Raw genomic sequence first — 22552 nt, forward strand, 5'->3', positions numbered from 1 at the left:
AGATCACGTGTCACATACTGTGTAGATTAGAAACAAGACAGTAACATTTCCCAGGCACTGTGCTAGGGAAAGATAGTTTCTTCTGCATGTAGATGTGTATACTCCTCCTTGTCCTTAATATATCTCACTAAAGCTGCTTCAGTTCCTCTCTTTTGGCCAATGTTGATATGAAGGAGGTAACCTGGATATGACATAACCCCTGAGGCTGTAATACAATTGAAGTACTGCGCGCGCACACACACACACACACACACACACCACACACACAGTCCCCCCTGCTCCTCACACAGCGCCCCCCCTCCTGCTCCTTCACACCAAGCCCCCCCCTGCTCCTTCACACGAGCCCCCCCTGCTCCTTCACACCAAGCCCCCCCTGCTCTTCACACTGAGCACCCCTGCTCCTTCACACGAGCCCCCCCTGCTCCTTCACACCGAGCCCCCCTGCTACCTCACACAGAGCCCACTCCCGCTCCCTCACACCGTCAGGGTCCTCCTGTGTTCCCCTCCAATTTGCTCCAAAGCACTTGACCAGTCGGCTTCTTTCATCCCCCCCAGACCCTCTGCAGACCCCCTCAAGATGCGGCGCCGCGAAGGTGAGAGAATTAGATAATATATATCCTGTAATGACTGTTGGTGTCCTCCTGTGTTCCCCTCCAAAGCGCTTGACCAGTCGGCTTCTTTCATCCCCCCCAGACCCTCTGCAGAGCGCAGACCCCCTCAAGATGCGGCGCCGCAAAGGTGAGAGAGTTAGGCCTGGGACCCGCTGCGCTCGTTGGTGCGGGCGGCAATGTAGCGAGTTCCCCACCAGCAGGGGAATCCTCGCGAGCCGGTCCCGGTCCCCACTGGCTGCACAGCTGATCACACGCTGTGGCACGTCAGCCGCTAGGAGACACCACAGAATGGTGTTTCCTAGCTTCGACGCGTCACGTGGTGTGGCTGTGAGCCAATGGGGAGGGGAGGCTGAGGGAGGAGGAGAGGCTTCGGGGAGCGGGGAGGAGTGTGGAGTGAAAGCAGGTGAGTGCCTGTCTGTATATGTATATGTGTGTGCCTGAGTGCCTGTGTGTGTGTGTGCCTGAGTGCCTGTCTGTGTGTGTGTGTGTGTGTGTGTATGAGTGTGTGTATGTGTGTGCCTGTCTGCGTGCGTGCCTGTCTCTGTCTGTGTGTGTGTGTATGAGTGCGTGAGTGCCTGCCTGTGTGTGTGTGTGTGTGTGTGTGTGTGTGTGTGTGTATGTATGTATGTATGAGTGCCTGCGTGTGTGTGGTTTTTTTACTTACCTGCAGCCCGTGGCAGCCCGTGGAGGGAGGGGGGGGAAGAGTAGCGGGTCCCTGCGCTCAAGCCACGCCCCCCCTCCCTGTCAATCCTCCCAGTCAATCCTCCCACCTCCCGCTCCGGCCCCTCACGTCATGGCCGCGCCCCCTCACGTCATGGCCGCGCCCCCCCCGACCCGTTTGGCCACGCCCCCCCCCGCTCAGAGAAAAGCATCCTGTAGACCGCAGATCGCGGTACAGCGAGTTGCACGCGCCGCCGGCAAGCAAGCCAGCCGTGCGGACGCGTGCAACGGGACCTTAGCCTTAGATTGTCGGCAGCTGTGCAGACCCCATGCGGAGAAGCACTCCTCCGACAATCTAACTGTGTCTGTGCAGGATACAGAACGGAGATCTTGGAGGGGGAAGGTAGGGAAATGCACTGTATGGGTAGTGTATTGGGAACACTTCACTGCAATATTCACAGTGGCCACTGGGTGTCACTATAGCTGTCAGTTTTGTAATAGTAGCCCAAAAAATAGTGGCTGAAAATGAAAGTAGCCCAAAAAAACCGCAACCCGCAACCAGCTAATATTTCCCACGGAACAGGGTCTAAAACTAGCCCAATTGGGCGAGAAACTAGCGGACGTGGCAACACTGCACACCGAGTCCCGTCCCCCCCCTCTAGTGGTGGTTTAGAGGACTGGTGCTTGTCCCATAAAATAATCTGGACCATGTGTTACCATTGGTGAAAATGGTAAAGAAAGAGACAGCACTCAGTATGTAATCAAAATACTAATATGCAAGTGAAAATTAAGTGCAATATAGCGCTCGCGTGACAACCTAAATAAATAAATTAAACAATATGTGACAATATGTGAGCATTTTTGTTCTCTACAACATCCCCACTCCCCACTGCACCATTATTTATACACCTCTCTCCCAACAACTTATTTACCCCACAATAAAAAGCATCCACACAAATCATATATTCACACCCTCTATCTACTCCTTCCTGCTGCTGGGGATCTTCCCTAAGCCTAAAGCCAGACATACAAACCTGATCTCACTCATGCCTCTCTGCCACCTCTTCCCCTGTAAATGGTGTTAACCTTTTCATTTAACACTGACCTTCCTTAAATTTTACCCCACAAATCAAGCATCCCAATAGCCTGCCCTCATGGCTAATGTCCCACACTCAGTCACTCCTACCACCCATTGTGACCAAGCACTGCCATCTACAGCACTTACTCCCTCACCTGCTGTCTCTCTAAGTTTCCCATTAAACCTTAGATTGTAAGCTCTTCGGGGCAGGGATTTCCTTTCCTATTGTCTGATTTTGCTGTACTTATTGTATAATTATAATTCCCTGTACTGTATTCTTTGTGAAGCGCTGAGTACACTTTTGGCGCTATATAAATAAACACATACAATACAATACAATGATACATGAACCTGTGTGATGGAGTCTGAAAAAGAGTCCTTAGAGCAGCCCAAAAAGTTACTCTGGTTATCTCACAACCAGTAATGGATATGAGAGTGATAAACCTCTTGTGGCGCTGAGGAAAGGGGTAGCCTATGAAATTCAAATGGACTGTGGAGATTGTCCTGTTCCTTGAATTGTAAACTCAAGAGAAGGGCGACAAAACATGGAGAGACACTACAATAGTGCATTACCCAAGGAACATAAACATGAAATATGTAGACTGAGCAATTTAATAATCCACAGTGGATTGATAAAAATGTGTACACGTGTACATCAAATTAGTAAAACATCTGAGTGCCGAAGCACTCCAAATAAAACTTTGCTCCACCGATAGGAAAAATTGGAATCCTACTCACCAAAGGTGACTACGACATACATCATTATATGTTTGGTCTTTAGCTGATCGACACCGCTCGCATTGGGGTGCAGCACGCCAGTGCCTCGGAGATCCGCCTTCCGTGCTCAAAGTGCAATACTTCCAGAGTCTCACCGATCGGCTCCTCTGCTGACGTCACCGCTAGTGTCCACTGCTACGGTGTCCCTGCTATGCCAAAATAGTCCAACGCGTTTCGAAACTCCTAATTGTGGGTTTCTTCGTCAGGGATGGATATGAAGTGTGTATGAGCTCCTATAAATAAACCCAAAACTTTCAAATCAAGCAATCAATTTCAAATTAATCATTGGTTGACGGCCATTAAGACCGTTATAGTCTTATAAATCGTGTATTCATAGAATATTGAATAATTAGATGGTAGATACATTTACAACAAAAGATTTCAAACATGGTAAATTAGCCCACCTCAATATATTATAAATTTCATAATTTACTTTGCCTCTCTATAGACTGGTCAATTAATGAATCATTAATGATTAGTGTATTTTTAATGCTCTGGTTCTGTTAACAGGATGACTAGGCACTTAAGTATTTCATGTTTGAAGTCTTTTGTTGTAAATGTGAATGTATGTACCATCTAATTATTCAATATCCCATTCTTTCTCTCTTCCCATTCTGTGTCTCTCCCCCATTCTCTGTCTCTCTCCCCCATTCTCTGTATGTGTCTCTCTCCCCCCATTCACTGTGTGTGTCTCTCTTTCCCCCATTCTCTGTGTCTCTTTCCCCCATTCTGTCTCTCTCTCTCTCCTCCATTCTCTGTGTGTCTCACTCCCCATTCTCTGTGTGTGTGTCCCCCATTCTCTCTGTGTGTATCTCCCCCATTCTGTGTGTGTGTGTGTGTTTCTCCCCCATTCTCTGTGTCTCTCCCCATTCTCTGTGTGTCTCCCCCATTCTCTGTGTCTCTCTCGCACATCCATTCTCTCTCGCCCATCCATTCTCTCCCCCCTATTCTCTGTCTCTCTCTCCCACCCCTATTTTCTGTATTCCCCCCATTCTCTGTCGCTCTCTCCCCCCCCCCCATTCTCTGTCTCTCTCCCCCCCCCCATTCTCTGTCTCTCTCTCCCACCCCTATTCTCTGTCTCTCTCTCCCCTCCATTCTCTGTCTCTCTCTCCCCCCCCCATTCTCTGTCTCTCTCTCCCCCCCCCCATTCTCTGTCTCTCTCTCCCACCTCTATTCTCTGTCTTTCCCCCCATTCTCTGTCGCTCTCTCTCCCCCCCCCCATTCTCTGTCGCTCTCTCCACCCCCCCCCCCCATTCTCTGTCTCTCTTTCCCCCATTCTCTCTCCCCCCGCATTCTCTGTCTATCCCCCCCCATTCTCTGTCTCTCTGTCCCCCCCATTCTCTGTCCCCCCCATTCTCTTTCTCTCCCCCCCATTCTCTGTCTCTCTCTCCCCCATCATTCTCTGTCTCTCTCTCCCCCCCCCATTCTCTCTGTCTCTCCCCCCATTCTCTGTCTATCTCTCCATTCCCATTCTCTGTCTATCTCTCCATTCCCATTCTCTGCCTCTCTCCGCCCCATTCTCTGCCTCTCTCCACCCCATTCTCTGCCCTTCTCTCCGCCCCATTCTCTGCCTCTCTCTCCCCCCCATTCTCTGTCTCTCTCTCTCCCCATTCTCTGTCTCTCTCTCCCCCCATTCTCTGTCTCTCTCTCCCCCCATTCTCTGTCTCTCTCCCCCCCCCATTCTCTGTCTCTCTCCCCCCATTATCTGTCTCTCCCCCCCCCCATTCTCTGTCTCTCTGTCTCCCCCCATTCACTGTCTCTCCCCCCATTTTGCTGTCTCTCTCTCTCCCCATGTTGCTGTGTCTCTCTCTCCCCATGCTGCTGTGTGTGTCTCTCTCCCCATGCTGCTGTGTGTCTCTCTCCCCATGCTGCTGTGTGTCTCTTTCCCCATGCTGCTGTGTCTCTTTCCTCATGCTGCTGTGTGTGTCTCTCTCTATTCTGTGTCTGTCTCCCTATAGAGAAGACGACACAGAGTTGAGACTACCCACCAACCCCCCCTCACCCACCAAACCCCCCTCCCCCCACCAACCCAAATGGAAGGGCACTATTAAACAGTTGCACTCTTTCATTCACATTCTCAACACCAATCCTTACAACTTATCTTTTACTTTTCACTATCACTATCACCAGTGGTCGACAAATCACCAAAAAATCTACTCACCACACAAAAAAATCTACTCGCTACCTAGTACCAAACGTGTGCTGCTTGGGCCAATAGGAGCTCGCCACGATGTTAAATCCACTCGCCCTGGGCGAGCAAATGTATAGGTTTGTCGAACACTGACTATCACCATTTCCACTTTTTGGATCTCTGACTATATGTCGACATGGACATGAGGATCTATTCTGATACAGCTGAACCCCGTTATAACGCAGACCTCTGGGTTCACCCGATACGACCGCGTTGTAACCCGGGATCGCAATTAAAAAAAATGAAAATAAAAATGGCCGTCGCGATCAGGGATTCCATGTCCACCGGAGGGGGAGAGCTGGGATAACTCTCCCAGCTCTCCCTGAAGCCAGCGTCCCAGTGGCAGCCCCACACAGCAATTACCCGCAGCAGCAGCAGCATCTGATCTGTGCAGAAAAGCTGTGAGTCTGCGAGAGGGGAGGGTGCGGGGGGAGGATCTCACAGAGTCAGGAGAAGCCGAGATGTCAGCTTTCTTTGTGAGTCCCCCGGCCAGGAACCAGCTCCCTTCTCTTTTCCCCCCCCAGCTGAAGTATAGGGAGGGAGGGGGGAAGGTGTGTGTGTGCATGTGTGTATGTGTGTGGTGTGCAGGAAGGGGGTATGTGATGGGCAGGGGGGATGGAGTGGGATATGCAGGGGGGCGATGTGCAGGCAGGGGGATGTGATGTGCAGGAAGGGGGGATGTGAAGGGCAATGGTGATGTGCTGGTAGGGGGATGTAATGGGCAGGAAGGGGTGATGTTCAGGCTGGGGGAGTGATGTGCAGGGGTGGTGGGATGTGATGTGCAGGGGGGCTGGTGTGCAGGCTCAAGCTCTGTCTGTCTCACTCTCTCGCTCTCTCTGTCTCTCGCTCTCTCTGTCTCTCGCTCTCTCTCTGCCTCTCGCTCTCTGTCTCTCGTGCTCTCTCTGTCTCACTCTCTCTCACGCTCTCTCTGTTTCACACTCTCTCACGCTCTCTCTGTCCCACTCTCTCTCTCACGCTCTCTCTGTCTCACTCTCTCTCACGCTCTCTCTGTCTCACTCTCTCTCACGCTCTCTCTGTCTCACTCTCTCTCACGCTCTCTCTATCTCACTCTCTCTCATGCTCTCTGTCTCACTCTCTCTCATGCTCTCTCTGTCTCACTCTCTCTCACACTCTGTCTCACTCACACTCTCACTCTCTCACCCTCTGTCTCACTCTGTCTCTCTCTCACACTCTGTCTCACTCTCTCACACTCTGTCTCACTCTCTCACACTCTGTCTCACTCTCTCACACCCTGTCTCACTCTCTCTCACACTCTGTCTCACTCTCTCTCACACTCACTGTCTCACTCTCTGGATATCTTATTTACCCTATATATCTTAACTGCCCTATACCTACACCGAAATAACCTATACTGCTTTCTTTCAGATCTGACTCAAGCTTCACATGGGAGACATCGAAATCCCCCTAACTCAGAAGATAGGTAGGGAACACCTCCCCTCCAACATATAACATTGTGGGAATGCGGTACCCATTGAGGGACTGCGGATCAGGTAAGATCCCAGGTTGGATTGCTGCTTTAGTTATTGTTAAGCGGGGACGTCCAGACACTGGTTAAAGGGTGCAGGAAACTTGTCATTCACATCTGGCTTTTTTTTCTAAATCCGACATTTACACACACACACACACACACACACACACACACACACACACACACACGTAATAAGAACTAATCGTAGTATGATGTAATACAATAAATAAACTAATGTCAAAAACGAATGTTGTTCTTACTCGGAATTTATTAATTTTTTTTAAGGGGTGGGACTGGGGTCAGGGCTAGATTTTTTTGTTCGGCGAGTAGATTTTTGGGTGATTTGTCGACCACTGTGTATATATATATATTATATATATATATATATATATATACAGTGTTCGACAATCCTATACATTTACACGACGGGGCGTGTGGATTTAACCCCCGGGCGAGTAAATATTGGCCCAAGCAGCACACGTGTTTTTTTTTTTTAATTTCCCTGCTCGCGCTGAAAAAAAAACTCCCCCTACCTGACAGCTGATTGGCGCGCGCTCCCAGGCTTTGTGGGCGCGCGGCCAGGCTCCTTATGAGCCCGCCCCAACAAGCGGCCATTCTTTCTGCCCGGACATCTGTTGGAGGGTAAGTACTCGCCATGCGGCGGCCCCTCTGCTCCTTCCCTGCGATCCCCCTGGTCCCCACATGGTTCCCTACTCCCCACCGCGGCAGCTCTCCTGTCCCCTGCTCCTGTCCCCTTCCCCTCCTCCTGTCCCCTCCTCCTGTCCCCTGCTCCTGTCCCCTTCCCCTCCTCCTGTCCCCTCCTCCTGCTCCTGTCGCCTTCCCCTCGATCCACCAATCGCTGCCCGGGGCGGGAGGTCCCCACTGCTGCAGCCCGGTTGGCGTGCGGGGGGGGGGGGTCTCGGCCCTCACCACATGCCTCCCATGCGCCAGCTAGCTTCATGACGGCGCAGCCGCCGCATGAGGTGGGGGGGATGTCGGCCTGCCCCCCCCCCCCCACGAGCTTCATGCCGCCGCGGGCTGGGGGAAGAAGCTATCTGTCCCCTGGGGCACCCGCTGGGGGATACCTCGCCACGTGCCTCCCACCCACCCTGATGATTGGGGGGGGTGTCGGCCTGACCCCCCCCCACGAGCGGGAGATGGGCGCGGGTGGGTGGGGGTGGAGCGTGGTGCTGGTCGCGGCCTTTCCTCCCCTGTGTGTGTGTGTGTGTGTGTGTGTGTGTGTGTGTGTGTGTATGTGTGTGTGTGGGAAAATGTGTGTGTGTGTGTGTGTGTGTGAATGAATGAATGAATGAATGTGTATGGGAGTATGTGTATGAGGTACCCCCCAATCAGTAACCTCCCCCCCAATCAGTAACCCCCCCCCAGTCTGTCACCCCCCCCAGTCAGTCACCCCCCTCCTGTCAGTCACCCCCCCCCAGTCAGTCACCCCCCCAGTCAGTCACCCCCCCCAGTCAGTCACCCCCCAGTAAGTCATCCCCCCAGTCAGTCACCCCCCCCAGTCAGTCACCCCCCCAGTCAGTTACCCCCCCCGTCAGTCATCCCCCCCCAGTCAGTCACCCCCCCAGTCAGTCACCCCCCCTGTCCGTCACCCCCCCATCAGTCACACCCCCTGTCAGTCACCCCCCCCCAGTCAGTCACCCCCCCAGTCTGTATATCACCCACTATTTCTCCCCTCTGTGTCTCCCCCCCACACTCTCTCTCTCCCCCCCACGCACTCTCTCTCTCCCCCACACTCTCTCTCCCCCACACTCTCTATCTTCCCCCCACACTCTCTCTCTTCCCCCCACACTCTCTATCTTCCCCCCACACTCTCTCTCTCTCTTCCTCCCACACTCACTCTCTCTCTTCCCCACACTCACTCTCTCTTACCCCCACACTCTCTCTCTCCCCCCCACACTCTCTCTCTCTCTCTCTCCCCCCCCACACTTTCTCTCTTCCCCCCATTCACTCTCTCTCTCCCCCACACACTCTCTCTCTTCCCCCCCATTCACTCTCTCTCTTCCCCCCACTTACTCTCTCACTCTCTCTCTCCCCCCCACACCCTCTCTTTCCCTCTCCCCCACACTCTCTCTCTCTCTCAAATCAAATCAAATCAAATCAGCTTTATTGGCATGACGAAAGAACATTTCAGTATTGCCAAAGCGTGAATAATAGGGGGTGGGGGACAATAATTACACGAATACTAGGGATAGGGTATAATGATTGCAGGGTATATGGGTAACAGTTTCACACAGGGGTGTGGGGGTTAGTGTACGTCTCTCAGCTTGTGACAGGTGCTGATATAGTGTGCAGCCAGTTCTGCTGTGGTTTCATCTTCTCCCAGGAGGATCGCTATTTTTTGGTTCTCTTCTGTATTATTAAAGTTCTGGATAACAGCAGTGAGTTTCTCTAGGTGGGCACTCCTCACTTCAGAGTATTGTGTGCAACGCAACAGGAAGTGAGTTTCATCTTCTACCTCACCTAGCTCACATCTTTGGCACAGTCTCATCTCCCGGGGCTTCCAGTTCTGTCTGTGCCTGCCTGTTTCTATTTCTAGGCTGTGGGCACTTATTCTGTACTGGCTCAGGGTCTGTCTCTGTTTTGGGTCTTTTACCTTCAGTAGGTAGGGTGCCAGAGTGTATTCTCTCTTTAGGCTGTGGTAGGTCTCCAGCTTCTTTGAGCGTTGGATATCATTTTCCCATCTTGTCACATACTGCTTCTTCATTTCGTTGGCGATTGAGTTGATTTCTTTTTTCGGCTGGTTGTTAATCTGTGTGGGGTTTTGACCTTGGAGTGAGAGGACAAGTTGTTTGATGGCACAGGGTTTAGTGAGGAGGTCCTGGCTTCTCATTGCTCTGTAGCAGTAAGACTGTGGGTGGCTGGTGTTTAGGTGGGCCCAGAATGTCAGTGCTCTCTTCTGTACCGTGAGCAGTAGAGGAAAGCGGCCCAGCTCAGCCCGGCATGCATTGTTTGATGTACTCCTGTGTACTTGGAGAAGGTATTTGCAGAATTCCAGATGCAGTATTTCTGTTGGGCTGGTATCCCATTTTGTGGAGTCTGGGTATGTTACAGGGCCCCACACCTCGCTGCCATACAGAAGGATGGGTGTGATGATGCTGTTGACTATTTTCTCCCAGATTCTTATTGGTGGTTTGAGGTGGTACATCTGTTTCCTTATTGCATAAAATGCTCTGCGGGCCTTCTCCTTCAGTGTATTTATGGCCAGGTTGAATTTCCCTGATGAGCTGATTGTTAGACCAAGGTATGTGTAGCTCGTTGTCTGTTCCAGTGCATTGTCGTCCAGTGTGAATTGAGATATGGTTGGATGTTTTTTTGATTTTTTTTGGAATACCATTATTCTGGGTTTTTCTAGGTTCACAGAGAGTGCCCAGGTCTGGCTGAATTTTTCTAGTATTGCCAGTTTCTGTTGGAGGCCTTGTTCTGTTGGAGACAGCAGGATCAGGTCGTCTGCGTATAGTAGAGACTTAATCTCAGTTCCAGCCAAGTTGAGCCCAGGTGCTGAGGAGGATTCTAGGGCTGCTGCGAGCTCATTGATGTAGATGTTAAAAAGTGTGGGACTCAGGCTGCAGCCCTGTCTAACTCCACGGCCTTGATGGAAGAAGTCTGTCCTTTTGTTATTTACTTTCACGCAGCATTTGTTTTCAGAGTACATACTTTTGATCGTGTCGTATGTTCTCCCCCCTATTCCGCTCTCTAGTATTTTCAGCAATAGGCCTGGATGCCAGATGGAGTCGAAGGCTTTTTTGAAGTCCACAAAGCAAGCAAAGATTTTGCCCTGGTTGGTGTTGTGGACGTGTTTATTGATCAGGCTGTGTAGGGTATAGATGTGATCCGTGGTGCGGTGGTTTGGCAGGAAGCCTGTCTGGCTCTTACTCAGTACACTCTGCTCTGTCAGGAAGGTGAGGATTCTGCTGTTCAAGATGCTGTTGAACAGTTTCCCCAGGGTGCTGCTGACACAGATTCCTATGTAATTGGATGGGTCCATCCCGTCTCCTTTCTTGTGAATAGGGGTTATCAGTCCTTCGTTCCATAGTTCAGGGAAGTAGCCAGTAGTGAGGACCAGGTTGAACATTTTCAGTATTGCTTCTTGTATAGATGGATTGCTATACTTCAGCATCTCTTGTAGAATGCCATCTGGTCCACTGGCTTTCTTGGTTTTTATTAGTTGTATTTTTTCTTTTATTTCCTGGATTGTGATTGGTATGTCCTGGGGGTTTTGGTTATCTTTTATAGTGTTCTCCAGTGATGTTTGTTTGGTGAGGATTTGTTTTTGTTCTTGCGTCAGGTTTTCTTCTGGGATTTCTTGGTAAAGGTCCTTGAAGTAGTTTTTCCAGATGTTGCCATTCTGAATGGCCAGGTGTCTGTTATTCTGCTTTGTATCCAGATGTTTCCAGGTTTGCCAGAAAGTATTTTCATCTAGTGCTTCTTCAGTTCTTTCTAGTTTTTTGGCAATGTGGTTTTGTTTTTTCTTCCTTAAGGTGTGCCTGTAGTGCTTTAGGTGTTGGTGGTACCTCATTCGTAGTTCTGTATTGTTTGGGTCTCTGTATTTTTGGTTTGATATTGTTCGCAGGCTTTTTCTAATAGTGTTGCATTCCTTATCAAACCATTTTTCTTTGATTTTGTCATTTGTTGTTGGTCTGTTAGGGCTAGTTTTTTTTCAGGTTTGATTTCTTTGCTATTAGATGGAATATTTTGTTGAGATTTCTTACTGCCAGGTTTACACCGTGTTTGTTCTGCTCGTAGTTTGTGTCCTGGAAGCTTTGGAGTAGGTTTCCAACTTCTGAGCTGTTGATTGTTTCTGTGTATGTCGCGAGGCTCTGTTTTGTCCATTTGTAGGTGGCTTTCAGGCTATGAAGGTTGGAGAGGGGTTTTTGTGTTGTGCTTGGTTGGTCTGGTCTCTTAATAAAGAGCAGGGTTTGATTGTGGTCTGATAGGGGTGATGCTGGAGTAACTATGAAAGCACTGATGGCTTGTGGGTCTATGTCTGTTATTGCGTAGTCCACTACGCTGCTGCCCAGCACAGAGCTATATGTGTATCTACCCAGAGAGTCTCCTCTTGTCCGTCCATTGATAATGTACAGTCCCAGACCGCGACACAGGTTTAGGAGCTCTTTACCATTTTTGTTTGTTGCACTGTCGTAGCTGGTTCTTTGACGTGTCACAGAGCTATGACAAGTGTCATTTACAAAGATGTAGTTATTTCCATCTGAAGATATGTAATCCCGTTCTCTGCCTGTTCTGGCGTTCAGGTCTCCACATATCAGCACTTTACCCAGGGTCTGAAAGTGGATTGCCTCTGTCTGCAGGGTCTCGAAGATGTCTGGATTGTAGTATGGGGAGTCGGAGGGGGGGATGTATGCTGCACATAGGTATGTGTCGTATAGATGGGTGAACATGGAGCCTTTTATTTGTAGCCACAAGTGGGTATCTCCTCTCTTCATTGGGTTTATTTGGCTGTTAAGCTCCTCTTTGTACCATATTATGATTCCTCCTGATTGGCGGCCTCGTTTTACACCTTTGTGTTTTTGGGATGGGACTAGGAGCTGCCTATAACCCATAGGTATGGTAGACATCTCCTCCGATTGGATCCATGTTTCGTGGAGAATAAAAATGTCTATGCTCGTCAACTTGTTTATGAAGTCTGGATCTTGTGGTTTAGAACCAAATGCTGACGCATTCAGGCCCTGAATGTTCCAGCTGCTAATTTTAAAAGATCCCATCTTGGATTTTGTATAAGTTATATATCTTGTCTTATGCCTTCCAGTGAGCTAATTTGCAAGTTTTTTTTTTTGTTTGTTTTTTTTAAACTAGTCTTTGTTGATACAATAAATGTGGGTACGTTCATTCTTCTCATTTCTGTACTTCTCTTTCTCTGCATGTAGTGGTGTATGCTTGTTTGTGGTAGTGATTTTGGTAGGATTATGCATTTTTACATCAGTCTGGTGCAGATGATAGTGAGCAGTTCCCGGATTTCCTTTAGTTCATTGCTAGCCGTTAGTCTGGTTCTGGAGGTTGCTGGTGTGATGCTTTTCAGTGATGCTGTGTCGTTGTCCCAATGCTGCTGTCTATGTGGGTATCCCTGTGTCTCGTGAGATTTGTGTAGTCTAGGTCCCTGATGCAGTGTCCTGTCCTGCAGTGGGTATTTGGCTGTTCTCTCCAAGGTGACATCTTTCAGGGTCTTTGCAAAGTAGCGCATCCCTTGCTGGTTGAGGTGCACGTGGTCATACAGGTGTTGTGGTATGATGGAGTCATGTTTAGCCAGGTGTACATGGGGGAGAGATGTGCATGTTTTTGCCAACTCTGTGTTGATGTTCTGGATGGTATCAGTTGGGATATCTCTTCTTGGTAGTAGGGTAGACATAATTATCTTTGTGGTGGGGAATCTTTGTGTTGCTCTCTGCGCTACTTGTGTCAGATTCTCGGCAAGATTCCTCTGCTGGGTCGGGAGGTCATTGGTACCAGTGTGGATGATGATGTATCCAGGGTTTCTGAATTCTGGTTTGTTTATGATATCCAGAGCTTTCTGTGTTGTGGGGCAGTGGATCGTGGTTACGTGTTTGCCTGGGAATAGTCGCTCACTGTTTAGGTATCTTCCATTTGAGTCGATGAGTATTGTTATGTCAGTGTTGTTGTGCCTGGTGTCAGTTCCAGTTGTTGTGCTGTACTCCCTGTTGCATTCCAGGTGTGCATTGTTGTGGGTTGTTTTGGGGACAGTAGGTTTTATTGTTGAGCCAGTGGTTGGTGTTGAGTCTGTCTTTGTTCTTCCTGTTTCTATGTCTGAGCTGGGGGTTTGCTCTGTGCTGTATGTTACTGTCTCCTGTCTTTGTTCTTGCTGTGTCTGTCTGAGCTGGGGGTTTGCTCTGTGCTGTGTGTTATTGACTCCAGTCTTTGTTCTTGCTGTTTCTATGTCTGTGCTGGGGGTTTTCTCTGTGCTGTGTGTTACTGATTCCTGTCTTTGTTCTTGCTGTGTCTGTCTGAGCAGGGGGTTTGCTCTGTGCTGTGTGTTACTGACTCCTGTCTTTGTTCTTGCTGTTTCTATGTCTGAGCTGGGGGTTTGCTCTGTGCTGTGTGTTACTGATTCCTGTCTTTGCTGGTTTTCAGTGATTATGGGCTGGTTGTCACTATCTTGGGGAGCTTTTGTTAATGAGGTTTTTTGTTGCGTTGGTGTTACAATACGAGTCTCTGGGGTTTCTGTCTTATTGGTTGATACTATCATTTTAAGTTTCTCTTCGAGTTTCCTCAGTTTGTCTCTGATCTGCTTATTGTCTTGTTGCAGGGTAATAATAGTAGTTTTTTGTTCTTGCATAATTGCCATGGCTTCATTTTTTATGTTACTAATTTCTTCTCTTAGTTGGTCTTGCATCTTTGTCGTGTAGTTATTTTTTATTGTATTAATTTCTTCCTTTAGCAGATCTTGTATATTAGCCATGTTTTCGTTTTTTATTTTAATAATTTCTTCTTTTAGTCGGTCAGTACTCATCTGTTGAGATTGTTTACTTAACAAGTGTTCTTTGAATAGTGTGAAATCTCTCTCCAGCTGGGACAGACTGTCTGCGATCGTGCTGGGGGATGGATAACTTGGTGTGTTATCTTTGCTGGCAGTGTTTCTGACTTGATTTTTTATCTGTGTTTCTATGCTCTCTGTCTCACAGTTTTCTTTAATTGGGGGAAGCTCTTTTTCTTCAATTATTGCCTGTGCTTTAAGTACATCGAAAATCCTCTCAAATTCCTGCAAACTGCTCTCACTGCCTTGGATCATAATGGTGCCATTGTGATACACATTTACAGTTAATATAGTGTTCTGTGACTCTTCCCCATCATGGATTTTTATTTGTCTTCCTTTGCAAACTCCTCCCTTTGTGATGTATGTGTAGTGTTTGCATATTGTAGCATGCCAAGCTGCAGGGGATTCAGCAAAGAAAAGTATGTCTGTTTTTATTTTTTTCCCCTCTAGGTATGCAAAATCAGCAAACAGGGTTTGTGGCTGTTCTCTTAGCATATTATTTTTGAAATTTTTCTGGGCCTTCTTGCTCAGGCGTTCCTCAGGATATGTGATTTCAGAGGTGTTAGAGTCGTAAAGGATGGGGTTTGTCAGTAGTGTCTGTTCACTTACAGCTTTGTTGCCTGTTTGATCTTTTAAAGATATATTTTCCATTTCTGTTCTTTTGGTGCAAAATCTCTATTTGTGTGTCTGTAGTTTCTATAATAATCTGTGTTTTCCTGTGTTGGTGATATTGTATGTTCAGTAATATAGAAAGATTCTTACCGTTGGGTCTTTTCTTTAAGTACCTCCTGGTGTATCAGTGGCTGTATTTGATTTCCTTGTTGTTTTCTTGCTATTTCTTCTTTATTAATCTTTGTTTCTTGCAGGTTTCTTGCTTGCTTGTTTTTTATTGTTCAGTTTTTATCGATAAACTGTTTTTTTTGTTGCAAATTAGCTCATTTGGAAGGCATAAAGTTGATAAGAATTAGGAGCTCATCTTCACTGCTGCTGCTGCTTCTCCCCCCCCCCACTCTCTCTCTCTCTCTCTCTCCCTCTCTCTCTCTCTCCCTCTCTCCCTCTCTCCCTCTCTCCCTCTCTCCCTCTCTCCCTCTCTCCCTCCCTCTCTCTCTTCCCCTCCAATGTATAACATTGCGGGAATGAGGGTACCTGGACATTGAGGGACTGCGGATCAGGTCAGATCCCAGGCGGGATTGCTGCTTTAGATATTGTGAAGCGGGGATGTCCAGACACTGGTTAAGGGGTTCAGGAAACTAGTCATTCACACAGGGCTTTTATTTTTAGATCCGACATTTAAGCACACACACACACGTAACAAGGACTAATTGTAGTATAATGTAATACAATAAATACATTTATGTCAAAAACGAATGTTGTTCTGACTAGGAATTTATTAAATGTATTTTATTTATATATTTTATTTTAAAGTGGGGTTGGGGGCGGGACTAGGGTTGGGGGCGGGACTAGGGTTGGGGGCGGGACTAGGCGCGGGTTGGGGCCGGGACTACGTGGCGTGTAGATTTTTTGGTTGGGCGAGTAGATTTTTGGGTGATTTGTCAAACACTGTATATATATATATATATATATATATATATATATATACAAACAAAAGACTGTGCCTTTGGTACTGTATCTATATCAAACTGCAATAGCGTGTTGTATGGATGTATTGATATAAGCCCCTATATATGGGCCACTGTCATGAATGAATATACAACAAATGGTATAGCAACTGTAAAATGAATGATCAACAAATATAAATGTGAATAAAATCCTAAATATAAATAACCAATCTATTGCTAGTGACTAAAAAATGAAAATATAATTATAAAAAATATATATGGCATATAATTGGAAAAAACAGTGAATTTGTCAATATAGAGTCCAAAAAACCATGAGTAGATAGTCCTGTTGTAATGAACTCAAAATGGATGATGGCCCACTATCCAGAACACTGGCAGCCTTCTACATGGAAACAACGACCTCCCAGTAGATCTATGATAAACGAGAAAAAAGAAAGCGCCTGTCACGGGAGACTCCTGTGGCGGGTAGGATCTCAGTGGCCGGAACAGCACGAGCGTAGTAGGGGTCCGAGGCAGGCGGCAGGTAGCGAAGTCAGGTAACAAGCAGGGGTCCGATGCAGGCGGCAGGTAGCAAAGTCAGGTAACAAGCAGGGGTCCGAGGCAGGCGGCAGGTAGCGAAGTCAGGTAACAAGCAGAGGTCGGCAACGAGGAGACTGGAACAGGACAGGTGGGGCAGGACAAGTCTGGGAGCAGGGACTGAGAACGGGGAGCAGGGACTGGGACCGGGGAGCAAGGACTGAGACCGGGGAGCAGGGACTGAGACCGGGGAGCAAGGAACAAACAGGGACAAGCCAGATTACTAGCAAGGGCTTTTACTGTGAACAGACTTCTATGGTACAGGTACAGAAAACAGATCAGGATCAGAGGCATGAGCAATACTAATGGAGTCTGACTTCAAGCAAAGGCAAAAGCAACAGGCAGGAAGCAGAAGCTATAAAGGACAGAGACAGGAGCAACAAGAAGACAGACAGGCAGACAGAGGAACCCAGAGGAAACAGAAGGCAGCAGCACACCCAGTGGACAAAGAAGCTATGCTGGGCAGGAGGTCTAGGCGACCCTGACATTACTCCCCCCTCTCGAGAGCGTTCTCCGGACGATCCTCCAGGCTCTTCCCGGAGGCCTTGATGAAAAGTAGACTCAAGGTGACCCACCTCTGGTGGTTTGTCAGCGGGCAGAGGGTACTCCACAGGTACATTAGTTGCTGCAAGGAACCTCCGAATGGGTGCGTTCAACCCAAAAGCAGGGACAGAGACATCAGGAATGTGGGCATCAAGGACGGCTGCAGCTTTTCCACATGAGTCATTGGGGACACAGAGTTCGCTCTCCATGGTCTCCTCTTGCGACTGCCGTTTCGTGGCACCACCCAATGAAAAACCAGCTATTCGAGTTTTCAGCTCTTGAAGCTGTCCTTCTGCACTTCTTTTCCCACTCAAAGCAGTTGTCAGTTCAACTCTTTTGGAGTTGAGTCGCAACTCCATATCTCCCAGCTGACTCAGAGTAAAGCTTAGATATGTTGCATCTTCTTCATTTCTGATCTGCAGCTGCCGGTACTCCTCCCGGGCATTGTACAGCTCCAGCTGCAGCCGGACCTTATCACGGGCTGTGTGGTCCAATAATTTGCAGGCATCAGCCATTTTGACCTCATAGCGCTGTGTCAGGCCAGCCACTTGACAGACGGACACCTTCTCTCTCTCCTCCTTTATGGCAAGCTGTGTCTTGAGCTCAGTTGCTGAGATGTGTGTTCAGTTGCTAGCTGTAGCTCTTCCTCCAGCGAGGCTCTGGTTATGCTCAGTGTGGCCTTCAGCTCCTCATGCTGTTCTTTGGGGACACACTGGGTACTCAAATAATCTTGTAGCATCTTTATTTTGTAGGCAGTCTGGAAACTTTCTTCCTGCAGAACTCGCTGCTTTTCTTTAGCATTCACCCATTTCTCCCTGGTGTCCTGCAGATGTGTACGCAGTTCTCGCAGCTGACTCTGCAGCATATTTTCTGCTTGTGTGCGCCGCTCCAGGGAGACACGTTCTTCTTGCAGCACTCTCTCTGCATTCTGCAGTGCTGTCTGCACGTCTAACTTTTCCTGGGCCAACTGTTTCTTCTCCTCTCCTAATTCATGGCGTTTCTTATCTCCTTCACTGACTTGGACATAGAGATTCTTGCACTCTTGGGTTACAGTTTCAAAACTGATATTTAACCCTTTTGAAGATTTCTCTCAATGAACATAGTTCTGTGTTGGAGTGGCAACTCTTCTCCTTAGTGGCTTCCAGCTCTGTAGTAAGCCTGTGAACCTCTTTCTGAGATGCTTCCAGTGCTGCGTCAACTTGAGCCATGAAAGTCTGGTACTGGGCATAATCAGCGTAGGCCTTCTCCAGCTTACTTGACAAGATCACCCTATCATTCTCCAACTGATATTTTTCTTTTTCCCAGTCACCCTCTGCTTTTTCCAGCGCTAATTGCATCCTTGACTTTTCTTTTATCAATAGTCTCTTCTCCTCTTCTGATTCATGGAGTCTTTTATCTCCTTCACTGGCTTGGACAGAGAAGTTCTTACTCATTTGGTTTATAGTTTCAAACCTACTATTTAACTCTTCAGAGGCGTCTCTCATAGAATGTATCTCTGTTTTCAAGTAGCATCTCTCCTCCCGAACGACTTCCATCTCTTTTTTGAAGTAGCAAATCTCCTGGGAGATTTTAAGCTCTGTATTAAGCCTGTCAATTTCCTTCATAGAGATTTCTAGGAATTCGTTACTTTTAGAAGCGAGGCGCCGATTCTCAGCAGCATCAGCATATGCCTTCTCCAGCTCACCTGACATGACATCCAAGTCACTCTCCAACTGGTGCTTTTCTTTTTCCTGGAGAACACACTTAGCAATTGCTGAGGAAAGACAGCTCTGTAGTGCAGCGTTGGCTTCTTGCTCCTTATCTAAACGTCCATAAAGACAATCAATCGCTTCCTGTGCAGATTGAAGCATCTGAGTAGGGGCATCTTTCTTTTCTTCCACTATTCTTGGGATACGTCTGTGAGTTGCCTTAAGCTGCAGCATATCTCTTTCATCAAATGCAGACTCTGAGGTTAAATTTTCATTCTTAATTCCTTCTGCAACTTCCACAGTAATGCCTCCCTTCTTTTTCTTCTTCTTCCTTGCTTTGAGAAGCTCTGAAGAATCAGTGGTACTGTGTTCACATTAACTGCTCAAGACTGTTTGAGTGGGAGCCATAATTTCAGACATGGGGAAACCACACTTCCCAAGAAACCAGTAAAGAGGAAATGTGTTTTTAAAGCAGACGCATTAGAATGAACAACAGGAATATTAGACACAGAGAGACACAAGATAGGAGAGCTGACCTTTTGAGACTTTAGCATCAGTGACAGATTTATAAATGCAAGGAAAAAACATAGACAGAGAAACCTGTAGTTATATCTGAAACTTTAGAAATCAGGCGTAGGGATATCATACAGACAGAGAGAACCTGCAGTTTAAATCTGAAACTTTAGATATCAGACATAGGAATATCAGACAGAGAACCCTTGCAGTTAAATCTGAAACCCTTGATATCAGGCATAGGGATATCACAGGTAACAGAGAAACAAACTTTAGGGGAACTTGCAGGTAAACCTGAAACCTTAGAACCAATCATAGGAAGACCTACAGATTGCTGTGATTTTTCCTGCATGCAGTAACAAAATAATGGAAGCACTCTTGTCTTTTGAAATGGGAACCCTGTGAACAGCAGTGGTCCAACCAGGGATGCAGAGACAAGCCTTGTCCAGGAAATGAAAAGTCAGAGTCTAAAAAGGTGGCAACAGGTACTGCAAGGGTAAACCCAGGCACTGCACAAAAAGAAAAATCTCAAAGAAAGCTGCAATAGTCTCTGCAGCAACAGTTCTAGTCTCAGCAAAAATGTTTTTTTTTTTTTTTCGTTATGAACGCAATAATTCTTGCAGAACACTTAGCAGCAAAAAAACCTTCCCAACTGGGATTTTCCAAAAAAGAAACGAAAGTACTTATCTTCAACCATGCGGATGTGGTCTGCTGCAGCAGGCAGGAAAGGGTGCAGGCAGAAGAAGAATCTGTTCCAGCGAGATCCAGAAGTGGCCTTTGCTTTCTGTCACGGGAGACTCCTGTGGCGGGTAGGATCTCGGTGGCCGGAAAAGCACGAGCGTAGTAGGGGTCACAAGCAGGGGTCCGAGGCAGGCGGCAGGTAGCGAAGTCAGGTAACAAGCAGGGGTCCGAGGCAGGCGGCAGGTAGCGAAGTCAGGTAACAAGCAGGGGTCCGAGGCAGGCGGCAGGTAGCGAAGTCAGGTAACAAGCAGAGGTCGGCAACGAGGAGACTGGAACAGGACAGGCGGGGCAGGACAGGTCCGGGAGCAGGGACTGAGAACGGGGAGCAGGGACTGAGACCGGGGAGCAGGGACTGAGACCGGGGAGCAAGGAAAAAACAGGGACAAGCCAGATTACTAGCAAGGGCTTTTACTGTGAACAGACTTCTATGGTACAGGTACAGAAAACAGATCAGGATCAGAGGCATGAGCAATACTGAAGGAGTCTGACTTCAAGCAAAGGCAAAAGCAACAGGCAGGAAGCAGAAGCTATAAAGGACAGAGACAGGAGCAACAAGAAGACAGACAGGCAGACAGAGGAACCCAGAGGAAACAGAAGGCAGCAGCACACCCAGTGGACAAAGAAGCTATGGCTAGGCAGGAGGTCTAGGCAACCCTGACAGCGCCCGATCCTAGTGCAATATGTAAAAAATACAATTTAATTTTCCCAGTAAAAAGTCCAACAATTTAAAACTCACAAACAAAATAGTATAAAGAGCATGTTTTGAGTTATACTCATGCACCAGACGCTGGACTCCGCTGTTCTGCTCACACGCCTCTCTCCCATGTGTGATCCTGACACCTCTGAGCCACCGTCCAGCAGGAACTCAGAAAGCGCACAACTTCTCTTGGTGTCCTCCGGAAGCAAACCACATGTGTAATGGGTTCCGGGTAGGATGGGACCAAGCAGGAACATAGGAAGTGAATCATCAGCGTTTCAGAGCGTCTTAGGGTCTTTAGAGTCCAGGATACAAGGTATGGTCTGATGTAACTTCCTCTCACTAGCAAATTGCCCTACGCGTTTCTTCACACTAGTTGATTTCATCAGGGGATGGATATCGGATAAATGTCATGTATGTGCATGAATTAAATTAATTAATTGACCTTAAATCCAGATGTACACATACTAATCAGTGATAATAGAAATCAGATAGAAAACAGATAAATTAATTAAACTAAATACATATGAATATATATAGAAACATATTACCACAAACACATACATAAATACACACGGACATAATCCATATGCACACATATATATTTGTGCTTGCACATTCGTGTGTATATGTATACCACCCAGACTGCATCTCTATTAAATTTTAATACTTATTGTTCTTATGATAGCATATAGAGCCTGTATTACTAGTCCATATGTATACATATACACACATCCATACAGCAGTATGGTGATGTACAGACATATGCATGTGTACCAATATTATAACATGACAATAAATGAAGCAAATTTACACGCATTATTACATAAATGCAATAAAATATCTAAAAGAAGGAGGAACGAAAGAATGATAAAAATATTGAATATATTATATGCTTGTAAATCGACCCATAAATTTGAGGTAAATACCAACCACAACTAGTAATTGATATATCCCTCAAATATGGGCTAATATAGGAGGATTAAATGATACATCAAAAATAAATTTATTTTAGTGTAATCATTATATAGTTACAGAAATAGTTATTTAGATTATCGAAAGAAAGGATAATTATTTATTTATTTTAATTTATCATATAATTTAGTTTTGTTTTGTTTTATATTCTATATATTTTTATATATTTTTTTATCCTAAGGATGTCAATGAACATGTCACAGAGATTAAATGGGATACCTGGGTGAAAAATACATATAATAATTGGTGTCCTTTAATGTATTTACCAATGTTTCAATTGTATTATACACTATGAACTATATTTGTCATATCATATTTTATATATCTAATTTGTGTATCTTGTATATTGCAGATAAGAAAGAAAGACCACAAAAAACTGAGAGTTTGTATCTGAGGTCACAGGCATCGCAAACTGTCAAGAATGCATTATACAGCATATATCAAATCACTGTCAATTGAAGGGAATGAATCTATGAATGTTTTGTCTAAAACAATATCAATGTATGTTTATGTGAATGAGTGTTTTACTTGTGAATTAAATGTGATTATATAAAGAAATCTTTTTGTATTAAATACATATCAATACAAATAATAAATATATCTATATTGATCTTGTCCTTGTCTTATTTTAGAAATAAGTACATTTCTTATTTGGAAAGTGACTAAATAATTTTGTGATCTCCAACCGTGAAAAACTTTATATATACACTATTCTTTATTAGAACATTTTCAGGGACCGATGTGGAGAACACATGCACGCCGCCATGGGTAATCCCACCGGCGCGAGTTCATTCGTGTTCACATCAGCAGAGCGTTCCAACAGTTCATCGACGAAAACTGCAATGAGAACTACATAACAGTAACTTTGGCAGCAATTCCAACACTACCGCCTTTCAACTCTAGAGAAC

General features: G+C 46.7%; 1 protein-coding gene and 1 long non-coding RNA gene across 2 annotated transcripts in view; one reads left to right on the plus strand and one right to left on the minus strand.

Moving 5' to 3' along the window:
- The window catches only part of LOC142466673 (uncharacterized), an 83562-nt gene that overhangs the window by 31153 nt on the left and 29857 nt on the right, over positions 1 to 22552 (minus strand). The gene's annotated exons all lie outside the window — the stretch shown is intronic.
- On the plus strand, positions 367 to 22184 carry LOC142466688 (uncharacterized). The gene is made up of 4 exons (XR_012788189.1): positions 367 to 593; positions 694 to 738; positions 6704 to 6828; positions 21997 to 22184. It is a non-coding gene; the product is annotated as an uncharacterized LOC142466688 (long non-coding RNA).

Source organism: Ascaphus truei, chromosome 15, assembly GCF_040206685.1.
Source record: "Ascaphus truei isolate aAscTru1 chromosome 15, aAscTru1.hap1, whole genome shotgun sequence".
NCBI lineage: Eukaryota > Metazoa > Chordata > Amphibia > Anura > Ascaphidae > Ascaphus > Ascaphus truei.